This window comes from Anomaloglossus baeobatrachus, chromosome 4 (assembly GCF_048569485.1).
Source record: "Anomaloglossus baeobatrachus isolate aAnoBae1 chromosome 4, aAnoBae1.hap1, whole genome shotgun sequence".
NCBI classification, from domain to species: domain Eukaryota; kingdom Metazoa; phylum Chordata; class Amphibia; order Anura; family Aromobatidae; genus Anomaloglossus; species Anomaloglossus baeobatrachus.
In genome coordinates this window covers 386,146,400-386,166,316 of record NC_134356.1, presented here as the reverse complement: position 1 = coordinate 386,166,316, position 19,917 = coordinate 386,146,400, and the positions used below count along the sequence as shown (strand labels likewise).

Genomic DNA, 19,917 nt, shown 5'->3' with positions numbered 1-19,917 from the left:
TATGGGGGGAATTATAATATATGGAGAACTATGGAAAATGCATTATAATACATGGAGGACTATGGGGGTGCATTCTAATATATGAAGGGTTATGTGAGACCCTTTATACAATATGGAAGGTTATGTAGGGGCCATTATAGTATTTGGAGAACTATATACAAGGGGGGACAAAAATACAAGCATGGTATGAGAACGTTTTGTGATGAGGGAAAAGGGCTCTTTCCCTCAGCACCCAGCTTTCCCATGCTCTCCTATACATCTCTCAGCACCCAGCTTTCCCATGCTCTGCTATACATCTTGTCTCAGCACCCAGCTTTCCCATGCTCTGATATAGGAAAGCTGGGTGCTGAGGGAAAGATGTATAGCAGAGCACGGGGAATCTGGGTGCAGAGGACAAGATGGATATCAGAACATAGAAAAGCTGGGTGCTGATAGAGGGATTTCAGATCATGGGAAATCTGGGTGCTGAGGGTAAGAGCCAAGTGTCAGCGTCATTATTTTGTATGCCGTGTGTCAGTGTCATTGTCCCGTACCCCAAGTGTCGGTGTACGTAGAGGGGGGGGGGGCAGGTCCTAACTTTGCACCGGAGCCCATCAAACTCTAGTTACGCCTCTGGTTACAGGGGTGATGTCGGGTCAACAGTGCTGCAGCCAATCACCAGACTCATCATTAGGGTGCATTCAGACGACCGTCTAACTTGCCAGGAATGACCGGCGGGTCTCCAGATTTGAGTGTGAGAGCTTCATAGAAATATATGGTCAGGATTTGGTTGGGAGGGAGACTGACTACTGTCAATTGAGGTCCGATCTCGGTCCCATTTATACGGTGGTCTGAATGCACCATTAGACAGCATGAACCACTGAGCCCAATGATTGCCTGCAGCGCTGTAAACATGACTTCACCCCTGTAGCCTTTACACAATCACTCTCACTGGACCCGGAGACGGTGAGTTGCAGCTGACTTTAGTATTTTTAATATGGACACATCGAGTTTGTAAAGAAAAAGGGCGAATGAGGAAAACCACTTTAATTGGATGGGGCACAAACGCAGTGGATGCCCATGTGCCACATGTTACAGCAGCAGGGCTGTGTTCTTTTTCTTGCCCTCATTGTCGCCCCCTGCTGACGGGAAAGAGAAGTGACAACTGCTAAAGTACATTTTTGAGTTGAAAATCTGGTTGTCAGATTAAGTCAGTTCAGCCAGGTAACCTATGGTGACAGGAATGTGGAGGCTTATACTGTATGGGGATTCATATACTGTGACACTCTCTGGAAGGGTTAAGTACAGCATTAACTCTTGGCAAGCCGTGTGAGTGCCGAGGCAATTATGTCATTCACATTGGAGAGGTCGTGGCTGGCTGAACAATGAATCACTGTAGTATTTCACGTGTAGCCCTCGTCCTGTGCTCTGTGTGCAGTGATCACAGGCGCTGGCAGACAGCAAGTGCTGCTGACTCTGAGGAGTGTGGCTGCTCCCGCCCCGCATTGCTTACACGCAGTGGATGAATGAGCCATGGCAGCGCCCCGGACAGCAGGACTCCCACCGCACTAGCCCAGCTCAGGATCCAGGTATTAGGGAGGACCTGACTCCATCCTGCCAGCGGATCTATTAGGCGTGACAGCCCTGACTGCACAGCACACTGCTCATCATCGCCGGGACGTGGGCTGCAGCCTGCCTGTCAGTGCCTGCCTGCCGGTGACTGCTGCCGCCACTACAGCCTGCCGCAGGAAACTTTTCTCTGCACGACTCTGTCACCACTCACATCACAGGTAAGTTGTCTGTGGGATTGTATCCAGTGCTTATAGGAAAGGAGGCACCGAGTCTACACTATGGATGGCTAGTAACTTACAGAGGTTACTGGGTCTGGTACTGGGGACACCTGCTCCAGCATAAGTGAGGGGCTCTCATACTTTGTGTCACATGTGCCCAGGATATGTGTTTAATATATTTCCATATACTCTATCTACATATCATCTAGCTATCCCTCTATCTATCCCTCTATCTATCCCTCTATCTATCCCTCTATCCATTATCTATCTATCCCTCTATCTATCTATCTATCTATCTATCTATCCCTCTATCTATCTCTCTCTCTATCTATCTATCTATCTATTTATCTATCTATCCCTCTATCTATCCCTCTATCTATCTATCTATCTATTTATCTATCTATCTCTCTATCTATTTACCTATCTATCTATCTATCTATCTATCTATCTCTCTATCTATTTACCTATCTATCTCTTTATCTATCTATCTATCTATCTATCTATTTATCTATCTATCTCTCTATCTATTTACCTATCTATCTATCTATCTATCTATCTATCTATCTACACATCCCTCTCTATCTATCTACACATCCCTCTCTATCTATCTACACATCCCTCTCTATCTATCTACACATCCCTCTCTATCTATCTACACATCCCTCTCTATCTATCTACACATCCCTCTCTATCTATCTACACATCCCTCTCTATCTATCTACACATCCCTCTCTATCTATCTACACATCCCTCTCTATCTATCTATCTATCTATCCCTCTATATATCTACACATCATCTATCTATCTATCTATCTATCTATCTATCTATCCCTCTATATATCTACACATCATCTATCTATCTATCTATCTATCTATCTATCTATCTATCTATCTATTTATCCCTCTATCTATCTATCTATCATCTATCATGTATCTATCAATTATTTCTCTATCTATCTCATATCTCTCTCTCTCTGTCTGCTTATCTATCTATATTGTCTATCTATATCTATCTATTTATTAATCTATCAATAAGTTTATTTGTCCCATATTATCTATCTATATAAAAATCACTCATCTGTCTATCATCTCACTCTATGATGTGTATCATTATATCTGCCACCTATCCATCTCCATCATGTCTATCATTATCTCTCCATCATCTATTCATCTATCTAATATATATATATATATATATATATATATATATCTCAATATATATATATATATATATATATATATATACATATACATATATATTCTACTATCTCTCCTATTACCTATCTCTCTGTCCCACCCTATACTCACTGTATTATATAAATGACTACAATGGCATTGAACTCATTGCCTCTTGTTGATCCCATCTGTTGATGTGATATTGTCCAATGCTGAATATTAGTGCCATTTAGGTGGTAGTGTGCACATCAGATAGTACACCATGTGCCTGAATTCCTTAGCTGAGTCTTCAGGACTTGCTCAGATGAAGCACTCAGCATGCTCATTTTCTTACACATTGGCAGTCATTTGTAACTTGGTGAAGTCTGCCAGCACTTCCAGGGAAGTCTACATGCTACTGATTGGGGCGCAGACATTACCAGTCTATACATCTTTGCCAAAATGGATTTTGAATGAAATCCGCTGGAAGCTTGTAAGACCCTAATAATGTGTTGTTTTCGGCTTGTCTGGTGTATGATCCTTCTGTTGTGCTGTGCTGTAATCATGCCCCAGTCTGCTGAATCAGTCTGCTGCTGGCTGTATGTGACTGTCACACACATAATCACCCTCATTGCAATATTAGCTGGTGTCTTAAGGAAGTTTCATTACACGTATGTGCAGAGAAGGAGCCCCAGCCTCAAGATCGCTGGCTTCCTTCAGACATTAAGGAGTCGGTGGCAATTACTGTGAGATTGAGTTGCTCTTTCTGGTCTAATGTATACTGGAAGTAAGATATTGTCCAAACAGGATGTTGCTATTTTAGTGGTGGAATTCTCCGTTTTTGTGTTGCATCAGCTCCTCTTATTTTTTGGGTTGGAGGATCACACAGCAGCACGTCGAGGCGTGCCTGTATATATATAGGAAATTCCCTTTTTTCCTGGGGAGTCACCAGATTACGCTCCATACGGCATCATTATATTTAGCAGTTATCCCTGATCAGTGTGATGTTACAGTACACGTCTTTAATGACTTCTCACTAACAGGCTGACACCCTAAACTTCCAATCCTCCAGATCCTTCTCTGTTCCTTATCCAAAGTAATTAGACCAGAGCCCAACACAAAGATTTATCCCCGCAGTAATGGGAAGAAGACCATGGCCATAGAGCTGACTAAACCATTCCTTCTATTTGAGGCTTACCAGAGCCCATTCCCTTCACCGAAATGTGAGTGATGTTTTGTTTAAGCCCTTGTTAAGATCTCGGTGACACAATGTTTTCCACCTGTCCGCCTGCCAACGGCTAACGGGGCTTTGATATTAATTATAATAAGGTAAACCCAAACACTTATTGATGAAGCAGCATTCTCTTCTTTCCAGTCACAATGAAGCTATTGATTGATTGCTCTCAGTGAGAGAAACAAAATTAAAATTTTGTAGTTGTGATACCTTTTAATGGATAACTAAAATAAAATAAAGTGATGTTATAAAGCAAGCTTTCGAGACATCTCAGGTCTCTTCCTCAGGCATGGTACCATGCCTGAGGAAGAGACCTGAGATGTCTCAAAAGCTTGCTTTATAACATCATCATATTTTATTTTAGTTATCCATTAAAAGGTATCACAACTACAAAATTTTAATTTTGTTTCTCTCACTGAGAGCAATCAATCATTTTCAACTGTCCAACATGGTACCAAAACTTTTTTCTTTTAACTAATGAAGCTATGTTCACTCCTCTCCTTTGAATTGGCATTTTTACGACCCAGGCCTCAATAATAGTCTCTTATCTTCTCCATGCAGAACTCACTGAGGTCTTAACAAACAACAATTGTTCGGTGCTTGGGAATTTAGCAATAACCTAGAGGACGTTTTCTCATATTAGTCTTTTGTCTGATTCTTCAAAACTTTTCAAAACAAATTCAACTAGACCTATCAACTTTTATAAAAATGATATTCCATATGTAACATTTCCAATGTGTCATTATAACATTAGCTTTGATGGCAGATTAAATTTATGACACTATGAAGCCCCTACTTGCAGGCACTTTAAGACGTTGCTACTACTCTTAAAACATCTTCTTTTCTTGACCAAAACATACTCTAAAAATTCTTGATGCTTCCCCGTGGCAGCCACTATATCATAGTGTTCATAGTGCCATATATAAGACTGGTGTTGATGTACCACCCATGGTATACACAATAGTAACCGCATTCCCGCCATTTCAGGAGTGTATCGTATTGGATGCTTTCACTCTGACTTGTTCAGCCATTATTTTGTGTGCACTTAAATGGTCTCATTGATATATAATTGGGACCAATATGCACTTTCTGTAAAGTTGTCATCTTGGATAAATAGTTAATGAATATTTACAGCTATTAATTAAATATTATTTCTATATTCGAACCATTGAAGTAACCAGAAAAGAAACCATGAGGTTCAGATAATAAACCACCTGGAAGAACATTATTTCCTATGCCACTAATTAGATTGTAAGCTGTGTGACCTACAGTAGTGCCCACTACCATGCTCAGGTGTTCGATACTCATAACAAACGGATGCTTGGACAGGCGCAACTCGAGTATAAAGGAAGACAATGGGGAACTCGAGCATTTTTCCGGAAGATTTCCCCATTGACTTCTATTATACTCAGGTACTCGAATCACGCCCATCTGAGCATCCAATTGCTCTTAACAAGTACCGAGTACCCAAGCATGGGAGTAGTCGCTCATCACTAATACCCAGGATATTATTACAGACAATTTTTAAAGTCAAGAGGTACAATATCAAATTGTTTTAATTTTTATTCACTAAATTAATTGTACACATGAAAATAAGCAACTTTGTAATATATCTTGTCGGAACAATCAGTCTCTTTCCCATCCTAGATTTATCTATCAGTCTGAATTCATGGGCATAATCTGTATTAAGTGAAGACAGATATTCTGATCAGTGACATAAGAGATGATTGTTGGTGCTTATAAGATTCTATGGAGAAGGGAGGAGCTAGAGGCAGAAGGAGGAGCTAGAGGCAGATACAGACATTCTGCTCCATGTTCCCCAGTCAAATAGCAGTTATACTATCTCCATAATGTGGGAAGCTGTCTTCACTGAATACTGAAGTTACAGAGTGAAAAATCAGTCAGGGCGGAGAAGGAAGCAGATTTGTCTCATGAGATCTATCATAAAAAAATTGTTTAAAAGAACAGAGAGTCCTCAGTGGTTGATACCTTTTAATGGCTAACTGAAAAGATGGTAATAATTGCAAGCTTTCGAGACTACTCAGGTCTCTTCATCAGGCATGGTATAACAACGACCCTGATGAAGAGACCTGAGTAGTCTCGAAAGCTTGCAATTATTACCATCTTTTCAGTTAGCCATTAAAAGGTATCAACCACTGAGGACTCTCTGTTCTTTTAAACAATTTTTTTATCTCTACTGGCTAACACGGTACAAAGATATATTTTACTTGAGATCTATCATAACATTTCTTATTTCCATGTGTACGGAAAGTTATGGAAAATATAAATGAAAACCACAGTCACACTTTACCTACAGAAGTGCGGTCATTGGCCATCATGAGAACCTTTCCTGTGTGAATATGGCCATTATGGTCATATATCTGGATCTGGCATTTACATGACAGTTATATGTGACCGAGCCCTATAGGTACTTGGAAGCATAGGAGGAAGGGGTAAGGATATTCATAGTTATATAAAAAATGACATTGTAAAATCTGTCAGGGCATGATGAGCTGAATACCATGATTTTTCACTGCGTTATTTCATGTTGAGGTGGTATCCAGAAAATCTCCAGTATATATGTTATTACCAAAGATTTCCACACAAATTAGCTACAGTTGCTTTGCTATTTGGAGTGGGTTATTACGGGGATTTGTTATTTAATGCGGGGATCAAAATGACTTGGGAAAGAAATTACATAAGCAAGAAATCAACAAGAAGCTGCACTGATATGTCCAAATGTGGCATAGATGGCTTCCAGTATTCTACAGATACGTCTGGTGACCCAAAATTAAAGGATTTTGTTGGAAATTAAGTGTGGGAGGTGATGTCAGCTTTCCATTCCTATGTAAAGGGAGCCTCAATAAGTATCATGGAGAATATTATATCCTCATTTATTTCTGTGCAGCTGTTCATCATCACATTGTAATTGTTGTTCTCTGTCCTAACACTAAAGCCCGTACGCCTGACTGTGGCACTTCCTTTTGTACAGTTATAGTATAGGCGTTAACTTATTTTTTTATATAACATAGTTGGTGGATCGTGACAGTGAGGCAAGCTATATAAGATACAACATATGTTCCTTCAAGACTAGAAGAAATATATTAGTACTCGGTACACAGGCTCCTGCACACCAGTGTACAGTATTACGGTATAGGCCACCATCGTGCACCTCTGGACATGCTGCAATACATATTACTCATTAGAAGCATAGCATTATAGTATTAGAATCTAACACTGCATAAATATGACACTCAAAATACCTATTAATATAGGATAGCGGGGCCTGTTTCCTACTGATCAGCTCCTGAGCAGAGCTCTGACATATATCTATGACTTTAGTGTACACTGTGTCCACAATTATTAGGTAATTTTTTTGTATTTTTGATTTTTATTTTATTATTGAAGAAATACAGTGCATCAATAGGAGGCAGATGTGTAGTACCCGACAGCAACGACTATCAGAAGACGGAGCAGCTCTGGAACTGAGCATTTCTGGCTGCTGATGCCGCCGCTGGGTTCGAGAACAGCTGATTGGTGGCAGTGCGGGGTGTCAGACACCGGCCAATCAGACTATCCTATCCTACGGATAAGGCCATCAATGTGAAAGTAGGGGACGAGCTCTTTAAGGGAAGAGTCAGAGGCTGAGACTTCATATACTGAGATTCTCAAACGAAGCGTCATTAGACAGGAGGTAGGGGGAAAAGATCAATAGTAGTTAGATAGTTAGAAGACAAGATAGGACATAATGGATCATCCTCATAGTCAAAATAATTGAAGGTCTGTCCCAATACTAGAATCAATTATAAATATGAACAACAATAGGGAAATTAATGACCATAGTAAAGTATCAGAGTATAGAAAAAACTCCAAAAAATGTCCAATTTTTGGTAAATATCAAATATCTTTATTAGTACAAAAGACTAAAAATCTCACACCAAAATTAGAGGACTGCGACCAGCCCCCCGAGGAAGACCATGAAACGCGTTGGGGCGCGTTTGTTATCTGTTGTCTGTGGACCAGGATGGGTAAGCACTTGCTTGATATGCCAACTAGCTGATATGTGATCCTGGAAACTGCCACTCCATGCAGCAAATGCACTATGCATTATATATAGTGGGATTCTTTATCTAGAAATTAAATGACCATAGTAAAGTATCAGAGTATAGAAAAAACTCTAAAAAATGTCCAATTTTTGGTAAATATCAAATATCTTTATTAGTACAAAAGACTAAAAATATCACACCAAAATTAGAGGACAATAATAATACAAAGTAGTGCAGGTTGAGGAGTGAAGTATTCCAGATAAAGATATCTGCTATAAGTGGATGAGGAATGGGGAATTACTGCACAAGAGTGCAGAAATTAACTAGGTGTTTGCTGGAAAGGTCACTACATGCAGCTATAATAAAGTTCATTTTATTACCCATGTAAGACTCTAGATAAAGAATCCCACTATATATAATGCATAGTGCATTTGCTGCATGGAGTGGCAGTTTCCAGCATCACATATCAGCTAGTTGGCATATCAAGCAAGTGCTTACCCATCCTGGTCCACAGACAACAGATAACAAACGCGCCCCAACGCGTTTCATGGTCTTCCTCGGGGGGCTGGTCGCAGTCCTCTAATTTTGGTGTGAGATTTTTAGTCTTTTGTACTAATAAAGATATTTGATATTTACCAAAAATTGGACATTTTTTGGAGTTTTTTCTATACTCTGATACTTTACTATGGTCATTAATTTCCCTATTGTTGCTCATATTTATAAGTAGTTAGATAGTATAGTCAGGGAAGAGGAGGGAATTTTTAATACAGATATATTAGAAATTAGTTTAGACTCGGGCAATAAATAGATAGGGATTTAGATTGAAATTTATTCAGCCTTTGGACCAGGCCTTTACTGGATAGCCAAGCAGTGGAGTACTTCCATGGATGCAATGGAGCATTGTCCTCCATAAAACCATGGTTTTCTTAAAAGATGCCGACTTTTTCCTGTACCACTGTTGTAGAAAGTGACAAGAAGATTTGGTAGTTGATTAAAGGTTCAAATTATTTTTAATAATATTGGCCCATAGCATAGGGGTTATCCTGTGTAAATCCACAAGTTTGAAGTCACTCTATATGTCATTATATGTGACTGCATTCTTGTGACTCCTTACATCGTGTGCACTGTGCACTGTGGTATCAGAGCCAGTGTTCAAGTCGGGAACAGCGGTCATGTGGCCACGAGTAAGCGATATGCAAATTCACGGGCAGAATCCGACCAGAGAGGAGAGACCTTGTTCAATGCCAGCATATTGGGCGAAGCTGGGCCCATATAGCTGAGTCGGATTCTGACCGGTAGTCTGCATATCGCATAGTTTTGGCTCAGACACCGGCGATTCCCCAAAGTGCACAGTGCAGGCGATGTGAGGACTCACAAGTTTGTAATCACATGGAGTGACACAAAGAGTGACTGCAGACTTGTGGAGTTTGACCGGACAACCCCTTTAATAAATAGCCTTTGGTCCAAGATTATTTTATTATCCTACTACTAAAGCAATGTTCTAAGGAAGGCTGCAGTAATAGAATTTTTCACTTAGGCTTGTATTAGCACATCAGGGTTAATCATCCAGTAGACCTCTGAGCCAACTGTGTTACCCTGCACCATCGTCCTCCCTGGTGATGCCCACTTTTGTGTCCGCTCTCCATAAAAAAATACATTGTTTATATCTTTGCTGTAATATCAGTTGCAACATCCACATAGTAAACTGTGTGGTTCATTTTATAACCTACTACCTAGGTTACTTCCTAAACTAAGCAACTAAGATGACAACTTGCCCACTCCTAGTTTTTGTCTTGTTCAATTTTTTTTAAATCACAATAAAAATGTTTCTTTTTGGCTAGCTTTTCTGAGAATTGTTAGCATATAGCTTGTATGTATTGTATGTATAGCTTCTTAGTAGGGATCACATAGTATTGGACTGGTAGGCAGATTCTTACTCCTCTTCTGATACTTTCTTTTCCAGCACAGAAATTAGACCAAATTAAAGGAAGTTGTCACTGGGCTTTTGATGGTGGGTGTAGATGTTTTGGAGTGATCACAATTATTCTGCCTCACTGCCTCACACAAACTGAGCTGACAGTTTCATTCAATTTCTTTCAGTAGTAACAGCGGGAGCGACACGTTTGCTGTTGAAATACAGATTGCAGCACTTCACTACCAAGGATTTAGATAATCCAATCACTGACGTGAACAACTGAAAAGTGCCAAAATTTGCATAAGAAGCTCAGTGACAGTGCTGTATAGGCCAGATGGGCTCATACCTATCCTGGGCTGCTCTGATACTCGGTATCTCCCAATATCTTCAGCAGTGCAGGGTGGAGAAGAGAGGGGTGTGCTAAGTGCTTACTCACAGGCTACTGCATTGCATTATAGAACTTGTAGTAATAGAGCACAGTAAGCCTGGGGAGAAGAAGTGATTGATGTAAACATCAGAGCTGCAGCTTGCAGACACCAGGTGATGCTATCTGCGTAATATATGTTTATATTACTATAATAAGAGTATGGATGCATTTAGGGGCACATAATAGCATGATTGATGAATAAAAAATTAAATGAGTTAGGGTAGTGTACAACTTCTTTAATTTTCCAATTACATTTTCCCCCTTTTCCTCCATCTATTCAGGAACAGCGGCTTTCTAGCTTTAACGAAACCTACAACTCCCAGTATATCCTGACTGGTGCAGATCTTTACATCCTGCACAAACTTGCAGTTTTAATTACTGGGGAGGCACAGATTTCATCACCCATTTAGTGCCCTCATGGTTGGACCTGCAAATAGCCACAAAATTATGTAGGGCTGGAATCACACTTGCATGTGACTTGTGCGAGGGTTACATCACATCTCATCGCCCGGACTTTCCTGACATTGCAGCTCTAATGACAGGAGCAGGTCAGCTGCAAAGAAATACATGAAGCTGACACATTCCTGTCAGTAGAGTTGCAGTCAATCTGGGTAATGTGATGCGATCCTCTTGCAAGTCACATACACGCAACTGTGAATCCAGCCTCACAATGATTGTGGGGATTTTTTGCTAACTAAAAAAGGCAAAATTTGATGGAGAATTTACTTTTTTTGCATTCCTCCTCAAAGTAATAATATACCGTATTTTTCATTTTATAAGACCACCTGATTATAAGACGCACCCCAAATTAAGAGGAGGAAAAAAATAATTTTTAATGTTAAAATGAGTATTCGTCTTATAATCCTAGTGTTTCTTAGTCCTAATGCTCACTAGGGGGGAAACGACAGTGGTGGATCGGCTCAGGAAGGTCACAGGGGGCAGGGTCAGCGATGCTGCAGGCTCGGAGGAGGGGTGTTGAGACTCAGAAGGGTCGGCGATACTGCGGAGTCAGGGGTGTAGCGATAGGTGCAATTGAATCCCCCACATATGGCTTACCAAAGCGACGGTGGTGGAGTAGAGTCATAGGAGACAGTGTCACAGGACTCACTCGGGGGTGTCGTGGCAGGCGCCATTGATCTGTGCGCGAGTGGTCTGCGGAGTTGACACAGGATGTGGTGTCTCGATGGCAGGTGAATTGATCTGACTGTGGGCTCTGTTGAATTGCCTGCGATTGACGAGATGGACTTCAAGAGAAAGGCCGCGGAAGCGGATTGTGCGCAGATAGAACTCCGAGGCCATTTTCTTGAAGTTCATCGTGTCAACTGAGGGCGATTCAATTAAGCTGGCAGTCAGCTCAATGCACCTGCTGCCGAGATACCCTCGCAGCCCGCCTGCAGATTAATGCCATCTGCAGATCAGTGCTGCCCAAGAGCGTCCTGTGAGCCTCTCTACTATGGCCCCATCCTGTTGAACAAAAAGTGAAAGTGTAAAATTTGTATGTTTGTTTCACAATAATCATGCAATCACGATAATCATGCCAATGCCAAGTGTAAAACACTTGGTCGAGTGAATCAAGCTATGGGTTGCACAAAAATCATCATTCTCGGCAGCACATGATCTTGTGTAAACAGGATCAGCACTGCCGAGAAGTTTGGCAGGCTATGCGTACAGAATGATCTGAATCACGGTCTGTCTATATAAATAGACTATTAAATGGCCACTAACCGGTAAATGTTTAGCGCTGTTTTAGCACAGATCTGTGTCTGGTATAAATCCAGCCTTAAGAGAACCCCAGTCTAACGCTGTATTCACTCGTATCTCTACAGACCACATCACATATTGCACTTTTACTCCTACACGCCAAACCTGTTGTCCTTGCTCTAGCTTGAATCTTCACATACCTCTTTCTATATAACATTACTAGACTTTACAACTTTTACTATTCTCTTAGCGATTCTTCCCACACTGCAGTTAGCAATGAGGTAGCTGTGCTTTGTATTTCATAATAAGTCAATGTCATTGGGTTCAGAGTCAGGCTAGTACATAGGAAACAGCTGCCTTAGGGCATGGCTGTCTCTTCTGAAGTGGATTTCATGCTACCCAGTCCCACTCTTTTTCATGATCTGTACATATTGGAGTGCTCATGCAATGCTGAAACTGCCTGTCACGGAGCTCTGGACTCTGTATATGCACAAGAAATGGCCATATTAATGCATTAGTTCAATCAAGAATGGGGCAGACTGGGCATCAATGTGTTTGTTAGTCCCTGGGCACATTATAAAGCAATGTGTACAGAATTACTGGGTGGTAAAGGTGTATTTTTTAGTGGACATTTTCAAATTTGGCATTTGTGGTAGAAGTTCCTTTAGAATTGGTTTTCTGCCAGTGTTGGGTTTTACATCATCTATATTGGGACTGCACTTTAGTTTTGTACATTTTTTAAACATTTTGACTTTACACTAGTATTGCTGTATACTAGCAATAAATCTATGAGAATGTAATGGAAAACTCAAATAGTTAAATAGATTTCACTTACAGGGTATAGCTGGGATTTTAACAACATTTTTTTTGCCTAAGCACTAACATGCAGGTAATTGGTACCTACATACCTTTTGTGCCCAGCTCTGTTCACCACCAGCACAGGGGGTCAAAGATTGCTCCTGCCAGCAGTACTGTAGCTTTGTCAACAGAGCGGAGGATTCTATTCCGCTATGCTTTGTAGATGAGGCGGAACAGTCGACGTCATGTGCTGACTGACAGTCGCTTTCCATACCTAACTTGGGGACCCGACTGTAAATCATAATGATGTTGGCTGTCCTGTCACATCTACCAAGGAGAGCGGATGAGAGGCCACCACTCGGTTGATGCAACTTCAGCAGAAGCAGCTGAATTGCTGGTAGGAGCGGTCTGGGACTGCTCTGTGCCGGCGAAGAATGGCGTTGGTCACAACAGGCAGGTAGCAGCCCTTTAAGGATTTAACTTATCTGTATGTTAGTTATGCTACTGTATATACCATATTTTCCAAATTGACAAAACAATCACTGATCTCGGGGAGACCAGCCAGAGAAAACACTGCCAGCAGCCAACAAAGGCGCTCAAACAGTGAAATTCTATTCTAGGTGCATTGGCCCCTGGGAAGTATGCAAATCAAAAAAGGTCCGTGGAGCCTCTGTTAGGAGTCTCAACACAGAACTAGCCAGATATCCCTCGAGAAGGACCTAGCCAAAGAGTGGCTCTTTTTAGGAGGCCACCATATTAAGTGGCCCTTTTAGTCAATATCCAACTCTTTGACGAGTTTAAAGATATGAAAAGGGAAATACCAAGGCCAGGTATCCATCCACAGGCAGCTGCTTCGGGGTGTTGCCCCCTCATCAGTGTGGAGTAGGATTCTGGCTAGGTGGGAGCAATGCGTAGTAGACCAACAAGACAAAACAATCACTGATCTCAGAGAGACCAGCCAGAGAAAACACTGCCAGCAGCCAACAAAGGCGCTCAAACAGTGAAATTCTAAGTGCATTGCCCCCTGGGAAGTATGCAAATCAAAAAAGGTCTGTGGAGCCTCTGTTAGGAGTCTCAACACAGAACTAGCCAGATATCCCTCCGGGAAGGACCTAACCAAGGAGTGGCTCTTTTTAGGAGACCACCATAACCACCATATTAAGTGGCCCTTTTAGTCAATATCCAACTCTTTGACGAGTTTAAAGATATGACAAGGGAAATAGCAAGGCCAGGTATCCATTCACAGACAGCTGTTTCGGGGTGTTGCCCCTCATCAGTGTGGAGTAGGATTCTGGCTAGGTGGGAGCAATGCCTAGTAGACCAACAAGACAAAACAATCACTGATCTCGGGGAGACCAGCCAGAGAAAACACTGCCAGCAGCCAACAAAGGTGCTCATACAGTGAAATCCCAGGTGCATTGCCTCCTGGGAAGTATGCAAATCAAAAAAGGTCCGTGGAGCCTCTGTTAGGAGTCTCAACACAGAACTAGCCAGATATCCCTCTGGGAAGGACCTAGCCAAGGAGTGGCTCTTTTTAGGAGACCACCATAACCACCATATTAAGTGGCCCTTTTAGTCAATATCCAACTCTTTGACGAGTTTAAAGATATGACAAGGGAAATACCAAGGCCAGGTATCCATCCACAGACAGCTGTTTCAGGGTGTTGCCCCTCATCAGTGTGGAGTAGGATTCTGGCTATTTTCTGAATTATAAGACGCAATTTTCCCCCCAAAAAACTGGGGGGGTGGGGAATGGGGGTGCATCTTATAATCCGGCTATGGCTTAGCCGGGCGATGGTGGTAGAATATGGTCACAGGAAGCAGGGTCGGCGATACTGAGGGCTCAGAGGAGAGGGTGTCACTGAACTCAGGAGGGTCACAAGACAGAGGGTCGGTGATACTGCAAGCTCAGGGGTGTCGCAGTGGCGAGCACCATTGATCTTCTAGGTGGCTGCATGCTCCATTGAACTGCCGGCGATTGATTCAATGGACTTCAAGAAATTGGCTGCGGAGGCCAATCTGTGCATGCTCCGTCTCCACAGCCAATTTCTTGAAGTCCATCACGTCAATTGCCGGCAGTTTAATCGAGTCCGCGGTCTGCAGTGTGCCGGAAGATAAATGGCACTCTCCTCCACGATACCCCTGAGCCTTCAGTATCGCCGATCCTCCGTCCACTGATCCTCCTGAGCCGCAAAACCCTCTCCTCTGAGCCCACAGATTGCTGACCCTCTGTCCACTTACCCTCCTGAGCTGCATCACCCCCTCCTCCATGCCGTCAGTACCGTCAACACTGCCTCCTTTGACCCTCCCAAGCCGCTCAACCATTGCCGATTTCCCCCTGGTGAGCTATTATAAGACACACTAGGATTATAAGACGGACCCTCACTTTAACATTAAAAATTAATTTTTCCTATTTTCCTCCTCTAAATTGGGGTGCATCTTATACGAGGGGCTGTTGATAAGTCTTTGGCTTTACCCAGAAAGAAACAAGATCACATGATGAAACTTTACATTTATTTCACATACTCTCCACTGATGTCAACACACTTTTTACATTGGTATTCCAAGTTCTGAAAGCCTAGCAAAAAGAAGGATTTCGGTTGTGCCTCAACCAGTCATCCGTAGCTGACATGGCATGAGAAATGGTGGGAAATTTGGTACTCTTGAGGCGTTTCTTCAGGTTTGTAAACAGATGATAGTTGAAGGGAGCTAGATCTGGTGAATAAGGTGGGTGGTCAACCAATTGGAAGTCCAGCTCTGCCAGTTTTGCCATGGTCGCTTGTGCAGTATGAGTGGAGGCATTGTCTTGCAGGAACAGGTTTACTTTGGACAGCTTGCCATGCCTTTTGGCCTTCAGAGCTGCCTTCAATTGGTCCAAATGTTCAATGTAATACCTTACATTGACGGTGGAACCCTTTTGAGGGTAGTCCACTAGCAGCATGCCCTCCTTATCCCAGAACACAGACGTCATCACCTTAGTGGCTGATTTTTGAAACCTGAACTTTTTTGGACGAGGATAACCACTGTGCCAGCCACTCTTTTGACTGCTCCTTGTTTTCAGAGTCATGCAAATAAATCCAGGTCTCATCCATAGTGACCAGTCGATTCAGGAAGTTGTTATCAGTCCGGAAATGCTGACAAATGGATTGGGAAGTTTTCACTTGCATGCTTCTCTGATCTGTTGTCAAACATTTGGGGACCCATTTTGCAGATAACTTCCTCATGTCCAAATGTTCATGAATTATGACACAAGCATGTTGATGGGAAATCCCCATAATGTCTGCTATTGCTTTAGCTGAAATTCATCGATTCTCCAGTATGAAGTTGTGCACAGCATCGATGATCTCCGGAACAACAACCACTCTCGGTTGTCCAGGACGTTATCCTCATCATTGGTGCTGAAGTGGCCCATTTTAAATTTGGCAACCCAGCTCTTAACTGTGGAATATGAAGGGCATTGACCCCCCAGTGTCTGCGACATATTGCCATGAATATCCTTTGCGGACTTTTTTTGCCGAAACAAGAATTTTATCACTCCTCTGCTCTCAGTTGCTGTTAATTTTGCATTAGACTCCGCCATTTTGTTTTCCTGCGTGCGTAGAACACTTTTTCCATGAGCTGCAGATACAAACTTTTAAAAACATATATTAGATACATAAGGCTTTAATGTGATATAACATTCGTTACCATAGAAACAAAAAAAGATCATAAAGAAAAAGACTTATCAGCAACCCCTCGTAATCCAATGCATCTTATAAAACAAAAAATACAGTAAGTGAATACCTGCTTTATTTTTATCGGGTTGGCTGGTTGATAGGTTGACAATATTAGGCCTAAGCCACATGGCATGAAAATCGGTGCGAGTGGAGTACAATAAAAAATCGCATTCCACTCGGACCAATATTAGCCTGTGTGTCAGCACACATGAGCGATTATTTTCTCAGCCCTAATCGGACCGAGAAAACTATTGCAGCATGCTGCGATTGTAATGCGAGACTCTTTCTCTCGCACTCATTCAAGTGTATGGGGCGAGAGAAAAATCGCACTGCACTCGCGGTACACCGCTGTACCGCAAGTGCAGTGCGAGAATGGCAATAGCCGGCTACGGAGGAGAGAGGGAGATAAATCCCTCCCCTCCTCAGTGCTGGCTCGCCCCCCGCAACTGAGGTCCGCTCGCACAATCAGACCTCAGTCGCAGGGCCACTCGTATGACACTCGGCTCTGCTGTACTGCCAGCGTGAGCCAAGTGGCATGCGAGGGGATCGCAGAAATTCCCATGTGGGCCCAGCATTAAAGTAAAGGGGGCTTTACACGCTACGACATCGGCGATGCGAACTCGGGGTCACGGAATTGGTGACGCACATCCGGCCGCATTAGCGATGCCGTTGCGTGTGACACCGATGAGCGATTTTGCATCGTTGCATCGTCCATTCTCAAAAATCGTTACTGCGGCAGTAACGAGGTTGTTCCTCGTTCCTGCGGCAGCACACATCGCTCCGTGTGACGCCGCAGGAATGAGGAAGCTCTCCTTACCTGCCTCCCGGCCGCTATGCGGAAGGAAGGAGGTGGGCGGGATGTTACGTCCCGCTCAGCTCCGCCCCTCCGCTGCTACTGGGCGGCCGCTCAGTGACGTCGCTGTGACGCCACATGGACCGCCCCCTTAGAAAGGAGGCGGTTCGCCGGTCACAGCGACGTCGCCGGGCAGGTAAGTAGTGTGACGGGTCTGGGCGATGTTGTGCGGCACGGGCAGTGATTTGCCCGTGTCTCGCAACAGGTGGGGGCGGGTACCCACACTAGCGATATCGGTACCGATATTGCAGTGTGTAAAGCCCGCTTAAGTGTCTGATCTGTGAACACATTTCAATTGCAATGTCTACTGCAATATTCCAGGGTCCAATGTGCCTACTATAAACTTGCTGCTAGGATCAAAAAACATACCTGTATTATTTGAAATTGGCTTGCAACCATCAAAAAGTTGTCAAGTTCTGGTGTACTAGAACATGAGGTTGTGTAAAGAACACCTTCCATGCACAGACTTTGTTTTTCTAAATTCTTTTAAGGGAAGTTGTTAAATCAGTTTTTTGTACTCCATGTGTGTTTTTAAAAATATTTGGCAAACCTTTTTTTTCATATCAACCAGTGCTTTTTTATACTCATACTTCCTGTCTTGTCAGGAAGAGTTTTCAGCAAGGCTCCAAATTATCAAAGACAGGATTACAATGTAAAGTAAAACCTCTATGCACAGTAGATAACTCAATATCCACCATTCATAATGGGTGATGCCATAGCTGACCCTGCTCTTCTTCTCTTCACAGTGACATTTGCACATGCTCATTTTACACTTCAATACAAAAGGTAGGGACGGAGAACACTCCCTGACAGAAGTTCTGTCACTTATCCATGTTATGTAAATAAAAGCTTATAACCTGACTTTAAATTCATCCATTTGTTTTATAAATTACTCTTTTGAAAGCTGAAACCCTTCCAAATTTGGTTTAGGATATGAAAATAAGTTGCTGCAAAGCTGAAATATTCATCATTTAATGAACACACAAAGGTCAGATTTTGGCAAGACAAATGTTTTGTTGCCTTGTCATATAATGTACCCAATTCTAGTTTACATCCTCACCTGTGCTCACTAAATGATTGGTTAATAAACGGTTAATCGGGTGTGTATAAAAAGAAACCCAGGACCCCAGACTTTCACTTGAACTGCAACTTGACCTCTGACAACATGCCAAAAATCCACCCTGTGACCAAAACTTTGATTATCAAGAGGCTGAAGTCTAGATCCACTTCAGAGGTGGCTGGCACCTTTAATGTGTCTCAGCGTCAAGTACAAAGAATTCAAAAAGATTTGAAGAGACTGGAGATGTTTTTTGACAAGCCAAGGTCCGGCAGACCCCGCAAGACAACTGCTCGGAAGGAGCTTTTGTTGGTTAGAAAATCCAAAGCCAGACCCTCTTCCACTGCAGCAGAGCTCCAAAAGGCCTGGTCACTTCAAGTCCCTGTGTCAACTAGAACAGTTTGTAGGATTCTGTCTCGAAATGGCTTCCATGTTCGAATCAGTACCCAGAAGCCAGCACTAAACAAAAGGCAATTAAAAAATCGTGTGCCAAGTTTGCCAAGTCCCACAGCCTGCTCAACAGATGGACGCTGGAAAAGTGGCAGAAGGTGGATTTCTCTGATGAATCTTAAGTTGAATTCCACCACAGCCACTGCAAATACTGCAGGAGACCTATTGGAGCCCGTATGGATCCAAAATACACCCAAACAACAGTAAGTTTGGTGGTGGAAAGATCATGGTCTGGGGTTACATTCAGTTTGGGGGTGTGCGAAACATTTGCAAGATGGAAGGCAATATCAATAGCCTGAAAAATCAAGAAGTATCAGAGACCTCTTACATTCCCAATCATAAAAGGGGTAAAATTCTGCAGCAGGATTGTGCTCCATCTCATACATTCATCTCTACAACAAAGTTCCTCCTGGCAAAGAAGATCAAGGTGGTCAAGGACTGGCCAGCCCAGTCACCAGACATGAACATCATTGAGCATGTTTGGGATAGGATGAAAGAGGAAGCTTGGAAGACAAAGACAAAGAATCTAGATGAACTCTGGGAGGCATGTAAGACTGCATTCTTTGCTATTCCTGATGATTTCATCAATAAATTGTATGAATCATTGTTGAACCGTATGGATGCAGTCCTTCAAGCTCATGGAAGTCACACAAAATATTAAATATGGCTCTAATAGCACCACAACTTCATTCACCAATGTTATGCAACATATCTTTGTATTAGAAGTTATTTATTTGTTTGAATTTCACATTACTTTCTGTGGGTGACAAAACTTTTGTTTTGCCAAAATCTGACC

At 42.5% G+C, this 19,917-nt stretch overlaps 1 protein-coding gene across 1 annotated transcript in view; it reads left to right on the top strand.

Moving 5' to 3' along the window:
• The first annotated feature begins 1,353 nt into the window (after window positions 1–1,353).
• SEMA3D (semaphorin 3D) overlaps window positions 1,354–19,917 on the top strand; it is a 301,084-nt gene continuing 282,520 nt past the window's right edge. The window contains exon 1 of the mRNA XM_075343494.1: window positions 1,354–1,769. The gene's annotated coding sequence lies outside the window, so the exon portion shown is untranslated. The remainder of the gene's footprint in view (window positions 1,770–19,917) is intronic.